We start from the raw sequence: 13902 nt of genomic DNA, 5'->3' as shown, positions 1-13902 counted from the left end.
ATGATCTGACCTATTCCTCACTATGGTACCCACATGGACATGTAAACTTGTCTGCAACTGTTGGGTCTGGAATACCAGTATCATCACTCTAAACTGCACAAAGCTTCTCAAATCATAGAATCCCTACAATGTGGAAGCAGACCATTCAGTCCACACTGCCCCTCCAAAGAGCATGCAACCTAGACCAACCCCTTACCCCATCACTGCATTTTCCATAGCTAATCCACTTAGCCTACATATCCCTGGACATTATAGGCAATTTAGTATAGCCAATCCATCTAATCTGCACATCTTTAGACTGTGGGAGGAAAGCAGAGAACCCAGAGGGAACTCACAGAGCCAAAGAGAGAACATGCAAACTCCACACAGACAGTCGCCTCAGCCTTTAATTAAACTCAGGTCGCTGGCACTGTGAGGCAAAGTGCTAACTACTGAGCCATCCTCTGCCCAAGGTATTCTAGGCATTACCCAAACCTGAAACTGAAAAAAAGTCCATCCAATCATAGGCACAGCAGCTTCTATAATTAAACATCAGTCTTGGGCCACCTGATCAGCTTTACAGACTGAACACAAGCTGTACTTTCATGTTTGAAAGTACAAACACAATCATGTTTGATTTCTGTTTCTGTGATGGAACAACCCAAGCCTTTTGAAGACAAAGAGAGTCCTAATTGCAAATAAAATCTCAACTTTAACATACCTCTCCCTAATTGTAATATGATGAAAAATAGAATGAGAGCAAAAGGGAATTTATATTTAATGATAATTCAACAATTTACAAGTGTCAACCCAAACACATGGAGATAAAAGGTAATAGATTAGAATGTGGACAATTTTAAGGCCTGCCTTGTTCTTCTCTCCTTTCTTCCAGCAATAACAGGACATTTTCTGAAAATGCATTTGCTGGAGATCTACTGACAGAGAAAAACAGTGTAATTTTACAAACAGAAACTTTAAAACAAAACAGGAGCATTTGACTCAGACAATGTATAATCACTTAAACATCTTCAATTTCATAGTTTCAGAGTTCTGTATTCAGTTGTTGATAAAAATTCACAAAGGAATTAATGTTAGTATTTTAGGCCATGTTCAGGTCCTGTCTAGTCTTTTGAAGGGATTCCTACCAAAGTCACCTCATTAACTAATTATGCTGCACCAATACATCCCTCATGTTCAGTTCTAACTCTATCTTATCATAAACCTTTCCCAGAACAAGTCACCATTCACTGGATACCTGCCAAAACACCAGCCTCCCTAGCCCCTCCACTGTTTTGAAAGGCCACAATGCACTGAGACAATGCTCTTCTCCAGCAATGTAGTGGTGCAACAGCCACAGATTAACTCTGCCCATGGCACATAGCCAGCCCGGCAAACGTGCCCTCACACGTGCAATACCACTCCCTCTCCCTCGTCATCGTTTAAACATCAGGCCAGACATTTTTCTGTCTGAAGGCCTTTCCTGCATCTCTGTTATTGTTCCTCAATACTTAGTGGTCACCTGCATCCTGTCTTTGTCCAGCAGGGTAACATTACATATTGACAAGCAGTGAGACAGTTCAAATATGAGCTGTTATTGGCACCAGCGAAAGGTAACACAAAGGAACTGAAGGGAAGCTGAGTTTGTACCCACAATATGAAGTCAATGTTGGCATGTTGACCTTAACAATCAATGATGGGCCTCTGCACCCAACTTGCATTTACCAGAACAAGGTATTAGACAAATCCTGTCTGGCTTATTGTGCCTGATGCAACTGAACTCTGGTATCCACAAGTAGAGCTTCTTCCAGTTCAATTAGCTCATCATTGTTCCTTGGATGACTGTACCTCCTTTCTCACTTCCTCATCTTTAGTCAACTATTGCACATTGCCTGCTCCAATAGTGCAGAGCACTATTGCCAAACTAAACTCTAATGTGGGAACTTGTAACCCTTTCAAAATTGCAAGAAAACCACGGTGTGTTAGCCATGATCTGACCACATTCCCATTTTGTTTTATGCCAAACTGGGATGAATAATTTTCATATATCATCAAATGTTTGATGTTGCATATTTTTTACCATCATCCCATTAAATGGACAGTCACCCCAGATTTTTGACCGACTTCGAGCAGTTCCAAGACATGACTGATCAGATCCCTACAGTCATCTTTGCAGCTACCCAGCTGATCATATACAATTCCCCAATTTGGGAATTGATGGCCCTATATGCTAAAAGTTACCCATTCTTTGGAATGCAGTCAGACAGATTCTCTGCTGACTGACCATGGTCAAGCCACTGGATTGTGCCCCTGACCAATGATACTGAGACACCCCTAACCAACAGCACCCCTATTTGATTAGACAGAGGATTAGTCCCCACCCTGATACAACATGGTCAATTGTTTGTATACACATGCAATATTTTAGCTGTGCAGGCAGCGCACACATGCTGTAGGTATTGAACTGACATCTTTGTGCACTATCCATCAAGATTCCTCCTTCCTTGCCAGACAACACCTTCTGAAAAGTATGATTAGCAGCCTGTCTCTTGGTCTGTGTAAAAGAACTCATTACAATACAACGCTCTGTTAGTCTTTGATTCTGGCTGAAGTACACGCTAACTGATGTCTTGCCTTATCTAACGTGTCATAAGGAATAGAAACTGCAAATACGTAGTCATGTGCTAAGTGAGCAAATGTAAAGAGAGCAAGTGACCAGTCCTGAGATGCAATCTGGTCCTACCAATTAAGGTTCACTGTTAAGAATATTTGAAATTAAATCAGAACCACCAGCAGAGGACCGGTCCTTGCACGTGTGAAATGTCCCTCCTGTGGTCTTTCAGTGCTAATTGCCAGAACACCCTGCAATACAAGTCAATACTTCCTAACCTGCCAACAAATATATCAGATGGATGCCATGATTGGCATGAGGGATTGACAAGTGTTGGCCAACAAGTGTTGGCCTTATCTGTAGATAAGGGAATCAGGTGGCTGGCAGCCATTGACTGTGCTCCAAGATGATGTTTTGGGCTGAACAATATGGAGGCTCCACATAGCCAATGGTGAGTTGAAGTCATCAAGTGCACAGTCTGACTTCAATTCACAATGACTTGCTTGTTTGGTACATGTGTTAAGTTAGGAAGTCAAATATTTATAGGTGAGTTGGGCCATAAATAAGGCATTTATCAAGCAATAACCTCTCCTAATTTGTAGCCTGGTAAGAAAATCACCTCACCACTTTGCAAATGCACAAAAGATGGAACAAGATGCTCCTCATTCACGATAGGCCTCACCAGACAGCTCGCCTGATTCAACAAAGTCTGCCCGAGCCCTCATAATTCTGCCCTATGTTTTCCAAACGAGTTGCCTTCCCGAGTCTATCAGATTACAATAATTGTGTACTTTTGAATCAAATGTGAATTGCAGCAACATCAACAACAGGCTGCTTTATTATTTAGCTCCGTTAACATGGCAAACATCGCTATGCAATCTCAACAGCGTAATCAGACAAAATTCAACAGCGACTGACATAAAGTGATAGGAGGACAGGTGACCAAATGCCAGCTGAAAGAGGTCAGTTTTAAGGATTACTTTAAAAGAGATCACGGGTTACAGTTAGAAAAATGGAGAAAACTTTAAAAAAGGTTGTGCCTTAGAAACTCTGGAGATCCTGCTTTGCTACTGTGGTGGTGCGATTTCAAATTCAGAACCAAATGCTATTTGAATAATCGAATTGATTATCCTCCTGGGGTACTAACTCTGTGGAACCAATAATATTTACAATGGTATTTTGTCATTTCACCAAAATACTCCCAGCCAGTGTGTGCTCAGTATCAGTGCAGTACAACAAAAATATCTTGTCTCTTCATTTCTTCTTCTGACACTTGTCAACAAAAATTGTTCCTTTCGGTGTGTATCTAGTTTGAATGGAGCCTTGTTGGTCAACTCATATTGTTGATATATGTAGACATATCCCTCACTGTAACTAAGGACCACCATGATTCTCCACTGATGTTTGGGCACAGATTTGCAACAGAAATTGAAGTGGAATGATTTCTTAATGGAGCCAAGAGTAGCTAGAGTTAAAATGGAAATTGTATCTGTGTAGCATTCTACCCCATCTCTCTGCTAATGACACTAATTCCATGCTGAAAGCAGATTTTCAAGACCCATGCATTCAGTGAGAAGAACAGCAATGTTTGTGATGAATGTATAATGCTTTCTCTCTTGTCCAATCAGTATTTTCACTGCCAATATTTCATTGCTGGATTGTAATGCAGCCTCTATTTGAAAAGTTCTCCAGCAAATTTTAAAAAGACATGCAACGTGTAGGAATGATGGGCCAAATGCATAGCTGAAGAAATATATTTAAAGATCAAAAGTTGTCATAATGTTAAAGAAGCAAAAGTGTTTTGCCACTGGACTTTAAAGAACAAAGGATCAGAGTCTAAAATCCATTGCAAATGTTATAAAGCCTTCTGATGCCCACACTTGGTTAAAAGTTGCCTTGAAGTCTCTTGGTGACTGAAACCCAGAGCAACTCTCCATGCTTGGACCAAGGCTGCAATGAACTCAGGACCAATGTGATTTTGGCAAAGTCAAAACAGAACAGTAACGAACAAGTTCTTAGTGGAAAAGTGACATTGATAAAACCTTTCACTTTCCTCTTCCTCATGAACCTCCACCAATGCTATTGCATTGGGGCCTGCAACTGTCCCAGCCTTAGACAGTACTACCTTAATTTTGAGGGGTTTGAATTCACAATTGCCCAATTTGACAGTTGATGATTTTTTGCAATTGTCTGGTAGTTTATTGAGAAGCAGCATTTTAGATCTGGTGTGTTGGTTAATTAGGCTAGGAAAGGAAATAAACAACGTGTGACAAAACAACGTGTGCTTCACTGATCCTGAATCCATCCTGTAAAATCGAGTAACGGCAATGCACAGATGTTCCCGATGTCTTGCTGTCTTAGATGGCAGCTGTCTTTGTTCTCGCTCAAGTAGATGTAGAAGAACTCCTGGTCTTTCCTCATGAAGATGGTGGTTCCCCACCTACCCTTACTGATACACATTCTTTTGGGCTATTGGCCACATCTGCTGTGTCAGTCACCTCTCAGTGTAAAACCTCTCAGATAATGTCCATGGGCAGTTACACATGATGCAAGGATGACCATTGTCTACTTGCCCATTTCCATTTGAAGGTTTGTTTTCATTCCTCCAAAGAATAAAACCTTCTCTTACCTGCATATACAATGCATTCATACTAGGGTAGTGTGATACCTGGTATGTTTTATTTATGCTTGTGTAATGCTAGTTACTAAAGTAACAATGTTAAATGAGGTTTCATAGGAATTACCAAATATGGAATGCTGAGTGAACATCAGATGAAAGGAGAACCCTAAAATTCGAACACAAAAAGCACTACCTGAATTGAAGAGCTACCATCCTAGCAGCTCTTTAGGTTAGGCTCTTCTCTTCAAAGGCACAAGAGGCATGTCAGCAGGCAGAGAACTGCCAAATGGGCATGCAATCCCACAGGGGCTTCCAGGAATGTGATGCAGCTATCATCCAGTTTCCTGATGGTGAGTGGTGACATTACCTTAGCCATTAAATTCAGTCCTAGAATGCAAAATTGTAGATTTCCCTGACTGAATTTACTGTCTGTGTCAAATATTTGTGTCTCTAAAGATTAACTTAGTTTAATTTTAATAATAATTTTAATAATACCATTTCACATTCTATTACAATAGCTAACTTGTGTCGATTCATATCTGCTCTTTAACAGACTTCCATTGAGGTAAATAAAAAGATTTTGCTTACCTAAAGCAGGATGATAAGACACAAACTTGACATCAGAACGCATTTCAATTGTATGATAAAGGGATTGTTAGGCGTCAGAAGGATTTGAATGATTATGCATGTACTCTCTTCAAAGAAAGTATTTATTCTGTTTGTAAATGCCGAGATTAAATATAATGCGATATTTAATTTTTACCCTTTTTATCTATAAGGTCAATCAATTATGGGATGATAGGATCAAATACACAAAGCCAGTAATAACAAGAGATTTGAAAGAGTAAATGTCTAGGGAGACCTGAGGGTATAATGGACTGGCTTAATGTAATCTGGAGATTGAATCCAACTGAAACTGATCGAAAGTGACAGTGCATAAATATATTACATTCAGATATTTCTTTTTTAAAGAGTTCCATGTTAGCTTGTATTATACTGAAACCAAGCTATAAATTCCAATTTATTTTATAATTTCTTAAATTCTCATTAGGGTTTTCCAATGCCACAAAGGAGTGGAAGATCGGTTGTAATTTTCTATTAAGTGGGCAGATGAGTTGTATGGGTCATGACAGTCTCGGCTTTGATTTCGACCTTGCTGAGTTAAAAACAGAAGATACTGGCAATATCCATTAAGAGAAAGTGAGGACTGCAGATCTGGAGATCTGAGTCGTGAGTGTGGTGCTAGAAAAGCACAGTAGGTCAGGCAGCATCCGAGAAGCAGGAAAATTGGTGTTTTGGGCATAATGGATACTTATTAGGTCTTCATCAGGGATACTTATTAGGTCAGACTGCATCTGTGGAGAGTGTGACGAAGACAGTGGTTCTGATTTTAACTTTAGTTAATTCATTGGGACTGCACTCTGTGGAAGTGTGCCAGGATAAGATCAGTCTTTGGCTGCTGGCGATGAGTCAGTGGTACCAATCAGAAGGAAGGGAGCAAACCATGTGTGATAACAGTACTGTACTGGAGATAAGGGACTGTTAGAATAAACCACAGGGTCCTGATGGGAAGGTTGGCAGACCCTAGGGTCTGTTTTGGAGAATCATTGATTGTGATCCAAGGAAAAGTATAGGAGGCAAAGGAACTGGGGTTTCAGTAGTCAGCAGAATGGGGTTGAGGTCACAAGTCTGAGTCCTGAGGAGGTGATTGGAAGCAGCACTTCAATGACCAAATTAGGGTGATCAAAGGCTCGGTATCAGGTCAGAGGCTTTCTGGAAAAATTGGAAGCTAGACTGAATCAAGTGTATACAGGTAGGGACCTGGGGGAGCACCTAGCAGCTGGATTTTATAGGAGATGTTCAACTAACTGGCCAGCTCCAAGTGCATTATCCAGTTAAGGACAGTGAGCAGTCTAGAAAGGGGAACATAGGACAATACACAAAACATAGCAGTCCTCACTATGTGACCAGTATGAATGTTGCTGAGACCTAAATAGAAGTGCCTGGAAGCGCAATTGGCTTTTAATTGGGAGATACTGGTGAATTCCCAATAAGACACTGGGTAGTGAGTGAAGTACTCCATCGCATGGGGAGTATCATGATGAAGCAGAGATTAGACTGACGTGACATCATTGAGTGTGGGAACTCATTAGGCCTCAGGGAGACAAACTCTCCAAAAAAAAGATGCTACTTGGACTTAACCAAAACCAAACATAAGATTTAAAACTTTGTTCCCTCTTTATTTACTTACTTGTGCAAGCACTTCTGCATATTCCATGCCATAACTATCCACAATGATTCTCCGTGGTGATATTCAAACTGATTCATCAGCTGAGGAAGGATAACAGCTGAAGGAGGAGGTCTCCTTGTCCTTGCTGACCTGATGTCATGACACTTCATGGGATCCTGAGTCAAAGTTACAAACCAAGAGGGCCACACCCTACTGTCCTCTGTCTCACTGCATTAGTGGATCTATCCTGACATTGTGGGTGGGACATTGGTTGAGAATATTGCCTGGTGAAACTGATTATGTCAGGCTGTTTCTGGACCATTCTGCTGGACTGCTCAACTAATTTTGCACAAAGTCACAAAAAATATCACTGAGAACTTTACAGGATTTATTGGTCTTTTCTCATGTTGAATCTAGTACAGGTTTCATGGATAGATGGTCAGTCTGTGTTTTTTAAATATGTGACTATTTGTGGTATAAAACAACTGAGTAATTTTCTTTAAAGTTGTCTCCATTTATAGGAAAAGATCAAACAATGTTTTTGTGTATCTGGAGTCACATATTAGCTACCACAGGTTAGGGAGGCAGGTTGGTGAGAATTTACCCAAGCCTGGTTGCTTCATGATTTGGAGATGCCGGTGTTGGACTGGTGTGTACAAAGTTAAAAATCACACAACACCAGGTTATAGTCCAACAGGTTTAATTGGAAGCACACTAGCTTTCGGAGCGACGCTCCTGCATCAGGTGATAGTGGAGGGCTCAATCGTAACACAGAATTTATAGCAAAAATTTACAGTGTGATGTAACTGAAATTATACATTGAAATATTGATTGTCTGTTAAGCCTTTCATCTGTTAGAACACAGTGATAGTTTCACTTCTTTCATGTGTAAATCACAAAACCTTTTTTTTTAAAGTTGCATTCTCGGGTTAGCTGTTAACAATGGTGATAGGCAGCATGATAGGCAATGGGGACAGGCAGGAGAGAAAAGTGGCCTAGCAGAGGCTGATAGCTAAGTTCGGTACCCATAGGCAGGGCCTCAACCGGGACCTTGGGTTCATGTCACATTACAGGTGATCACCATTGCACTACACGCATACACTCTCACATACACACGGACACAGGTACACACAGACGCACACACAGACACCCATACACACTCCCACACTCACACATGCACCCCCTCACAGACTTAAGACACTCTGCACTCACTACACACACACACACACACACACACGCACTTTCTCACACTCACAACCCCCACCCCAGACAGACAAACACACACAGACAGACAAAGACCCACATGCACACATATATTTTGTGGGGTGAATTTGTACTTGCAGAGTTACATTGTACTTTGCTCAAAAACTGCATGCATTCATGTAGAACTGGGAGCTCAAAAACTGCATGAATTTATGTAAAACTCTGTTATATCACTTTTTAGATTAGAATTAATCTAAACATCATGGCATAGACAGAGAACAGAGGGGGCCAACACCTTCAACAAGATGCCCTCCAACGCATCTTGTCTACATCCCGCACCTCCACACTGAGACCCCACCCCTCCAATCGTAACAAGGACAGAACGCCCCTGGTGCTCACCTTCCACCCTACCAACCTTCGCATAAACCAAATCATCCACCGACATTTCCGCCACCTCCAAACAGACCCTACTACCAGGGATATATTTCCCTCCCCACCCCTTTCCGCCTTCCGCAAAGACCGTTCCCTCCGTGACTACCTCGTCAGGTCTACACCCCCAAACAACCCACCCTCCAATCCTGGCACTTTCCCCTGCCACCGCAGGAACTGTAAAACCTGCGCCCATACCTCCTCCCTCACTTCTGTCCAAGGCCCTAAAGGAACCTTCCACATCCATCAAAGTTTTACTTGCACATCCACTAATATCATTTATTGTATCCGTTGCTTCCGATGTGGTCTCCTCTACATTGGGGAGACTGGGCGCCTCCTAGCAGAGCGCTTTAGGGAACATCTCCAGGACACCCGCACCAATCAATCACACCGCCCCGTGGCCCAACATTTCAACTCCCCCTCCCACTCTGCTGAGGACATGGAGGTCCTGGGCCTCCTTCACCGCCGCTCCCTCACCACCAGACGCCTGGAGGAAGAACGCCTCATCTTCCGCCTCGGAACACTTCAACCCCAAGGCATCAATGTGGACGTCAACAGTTTCCTCATTTCCCCTTCCCCCACCTCACCCTACTTCTAAACTTCCAGCTCAGTAACTGTCCCTATGACTTGTCCGGACTTGTCCTACCTGCCTATCTTCTTTTCCACCTATCCACTCCACCCTCTCCTCCTTGACCTATCACTTTCATCTCCTCCCCCACTCACCCATTGTACTCTATGCTACTTTCTCCCCACCCCCACCTTCCTCTAGCTTATCTCTCCACGCTTCAGGCTCACTGCCTTCATTCCTGATGAAGGGCTTTTGCCCGAAACGTCGATTTCGAAGCTACTTGGATGCTGCCTGAACTGCTGTGCTCTTCCAGCACCACTAATCCAGAACCTTCAACATATTGTCTAGCTATCACCATTGTTAACATCTAACCTGAGAATGCAACTTTAAAAAAAAGGTTTTGTGATTTACACATGAAAGAAGTGAAACTATCATTTAATTCTGACAGATGAAAGGCTTAACAGACAATCAATTTTTCAATGTATAATTTCAGTTACATCACACTGTAAATTTTTGCGATAAATTCTGTGTTACAATTGAGCCCTGCACAATCACCTGATGAAGGAGCGTCGCTCCGAAAGCTAGTGTGCTTCCAATTAAACCTGTTGGACTATAACCTGGTGTTGTGTGATTTTTAACTTGGTTGCTTCATGGCTACCATGCAGCTTTATCATTCTTCTTTTGGGGATTGCTGTCTCTAATTTTCATGCATATCTCCTTTTTAACTTTTTGCTTTGTCCATGAATCAATGTAGAGACTAAGAGTCAAGAATCCTGGATGTTGGAGATCATGAACATGAAAAGACAGCTTAAGGAACTATGTACATGACAACCTTGCCCTGTTGTTCTGAGAATTACAAGTCCTTCTTATGTGTTATGTCTTGCAGCAGACATATTTTAGAGGGCCATGCTCAAGATATCATTCCCTTGTCACAGGCCTAATGGTATAAACCACTGACTGAGTCCTCTTTCATCATGACACACTGAGGAAAGTGTTTTGCAGCACAGTTGAATTACTTAGCTTGAGCTTAGACATGCAAGTGCGTGTGATTGTAGTGTGAAAATGTATTACAACACCTGTTACCTACCAGCTCGCTGAGTGCTTCAGTACTACTTAGCATATATCTCATTCTTACATTCACTGCAGTAACATAAGGAATAAGAGCATAAAAGTTGTAGACTGTCAGCTATCACTTCATTATCACATAATCTTTTCTGTAAGAAATGCAAGAGTCACCAAATACTTTAGCTGAGAATGTGTGTAGTGTGTATTTGATGGTTACTTCTGTTGTGTGGGTGGCCTCACAGCACCAGAGACCCGGGTTCAATTCCCGCCTCAGGCGACTGACTGTGTGGAGTTTGCACATTCTCCCCCTGTCTGCGTGGGTTTCCTCCGGGTGCTCCGGCTTCCTCTCACAATCCAAAGATGTGCAGGTTAGGTGAACTGGCCATGCTAAATTGCCCGTAGAGTTCGGTGAAGGGGTGAATGTGGGGGAATGAGTCTGGGTGGGTTACTTCAGCGGGTCGGTGTGGACTTGTTGGGCCGAAGGGCCTGTTTCCACACTGTAAGTAATCTAATCATTAATATGTGCTAATTTTAATATTTGCTCATTTACTTCTACAGATTAGAGGATACATTCAAAAAATAGTCTTTTCTTTAGCTGAGATGCTTGTAATTTGATGCTTCAGAAAAATGTCAGTTCCCTTATAAAATCTTTGGGTAAATAATAGTGAGAGGGAATATGTCAGTACGTGAACCATTTTAATTTTAGAGCTGCCACTATCCATTTGTACCAATGGAATGAGTTAAAATTGGCCTTAATGTATATGATAGGAATGCAACAGAAGCTTTAACAAGCTAAGAAGGCTCAAAGCAAAGAAATCATCAGAGATAGATGATATATATTCTGTATGTGAGAGTCTTGAGAAAAATGATTTGCAAAATACTTGAAACCATTCAGAGCTAGCAACTGGACACCAGTGAAACGTAGGTAAAATAGAAACAGACAAATATGAGTTTGCGCTTACAAGTCACTTCACTGATGCGGTAAAGCTGACGTTAACTCCAGTAGAGTAGGAAACTGGGCATGGAAATCATATTATTGAAGAATCCAATTGTCAGTTATTAAAATAATTGTCATGCACAAACATTATATTCCTCAGACACTTAATATCTGGGCTAAGTTCTAGCTGTTGTGTGAAAACAGAGGAGCATACATCCAGTACAGTGTCAAGCTTTGTATGGTCCAGCAGTAGATGGAAAATAAGATCTTTATAATTTATGGTCACAAGCTAAAATATGCTGATGATGAATGAGCATATATCTTAAAAGGTATCATGATTTATTGACCTTGAGACAGATGATTCCCCTAGTGAAAATTTGAGAGACAAGGAACCAAAAGACACTTAAACCACACCTTGGTGTGCAAAATAATGGAATTGATTATCAAGAATCAATTTATGGATTTACTGTGTAGAAATGAGTGTGCAGCCATCATGTATTCAGAAGATGAAACTCCTGTTTGAACAAACTGTGTGATTTCTGTGAAGAAGTAAGATGAAGAAAACCGTGGAAAGCCATGTGCCAAAACTTCTAAAAACGTTTTTAAAGATTCCAACATAAAGGGCTACTGGTCATGTTTAAAGCTGTGAAGATTTGGGTAAAGGCACAGAAAAATATTATAGAAAAATATATTATGACATCCCATACATGATTATTGGTTAATTTTAAAATTGAGTCACTTGCAATGTGAGGAAATGGAAGTTGTGGAGTTTTTGAACTGGTTCAGCTCAATTAATTCTCAAATTGCACGTAATTCTGTGCCTAATCATAAAGACAAACAACAGATTGAAGTTGTTGCCTTCAGTTATTTGCTTGTACTGTTATTTTACATTTCAGTTATTTTATTAAAGTTATTTCAATACTATTAATTATCTCATCTGTGCTTCAATTTAACTTGTTAATGTCAGTATTCAACAAGCTATGAAGACTTCTGTTTGAATGTGCTGATCAGATGGTGATGATCCTCAAAATCATAACATGCAGTCATCAACATAGAGTACTTCTGTGCATTTGAATTTAAATATTTCATTTTTTATCTCTATTTCTAACTGACTGAATTTCCCACAAGTATGTTTACTAAAGTAACTAAATTTGAGCTTTACAATGAAGATGGTCTTTTATCAGAGTCAAAAGTTTGTTGCTGGAGAAGCACAGCAAGTCAGACAGCAACCGAGGAGCAGGAGAATTGACATTTTTGGCATAAGCCATTCATTCGGAAGATGACGAGGGGCTTATGCCCGAAACATCGACTCTCCTGCTCCTCGGATGTTGCCTGACCTGCTGCGCTTTTCCAGTAACAAACTCTCAACTCTGATCTCCAGCATCTGCAGTCTTTACTTTCTCCTATGCTCTTTTATCAGTCTTATTAAAACCAGAGAAAGTCAGAACATTAATAAAATTTATGATGATACACTGATCGTTGAAGGCACTGTAAGTTAATCATCTTAAATAAATGCAACTCTTTTTTTTATTTCTTAAATCCAATTATTTCAGGCATAGGCAGAAGAAAATAAAGCATTGGTTTCTCAGTGCTTTTATATGAAAATAGATGGACTATTTGAATTCAGCATTATTTGGAATACAATTAACACTGATGAAAAATGGTTCTCATGAAAATGAGCCTTCAAATTTTTTAATCAGTTGCCCATTCATTAAATAAAAAGCTTATTCTTCCAAATAAATGTCTTTAGGCAAGTTTGTTCTAAATATAGTAAGGCTGACATATGTCCATTGATAACCTATAGCATGATTTTTAACTAGTGCTGAATATCAAAATAATACAAACTTCAGTATTTGCATTTCTAGAATGATCTGGCAGATAATACTTTCTTGTATTATAACATATATTTGTATCAGGCTTTTTGGCCAGGAAGCAAATCAAAATAAGATGTCAGGAGAGTCCGGACAATTGTGTATTTATGTTAAAGAATGGCAGACAGGTACAAATGCAGTGTAAATATAAAGTAGTGCAGACACGCTAAAGAAATACGAAATACGTACAGTCAGCAACAGAGGCAATGCATTGTCTCTTGTCAAAAGTGAAACAAAAATAATTTAGACATGATGGTAATATCATCAATTGATTAGCTAGTTGATAAGAAGCAGTTGCTAATAAACTAATATTCAATGATGTTATGATAGATCTATGGAAACCTTTGTAAGGCCCACATTTTACTGTGACCAAATAATAGCTCTGGAGTTTG

This window comes from Chiloscyllium punctatum, chromosome 9 (genome assembly GCF_047496795.1).
Source record: "Chiloscyllium punctatum isolate Juve2018m chromosome 9, sChiPun1.3, whole genome shotgun sequence".
Taxonomy (NCBI): Eukaryota; Metazoa; Chordata; class Chondrichthyes; order Orectolobiformes; family Hemiscylliidae; genus Chiloscyllium; species Chiloscyllium punctatum.
Note: the sequence above shows the minus strand (reverse complement) of the source record.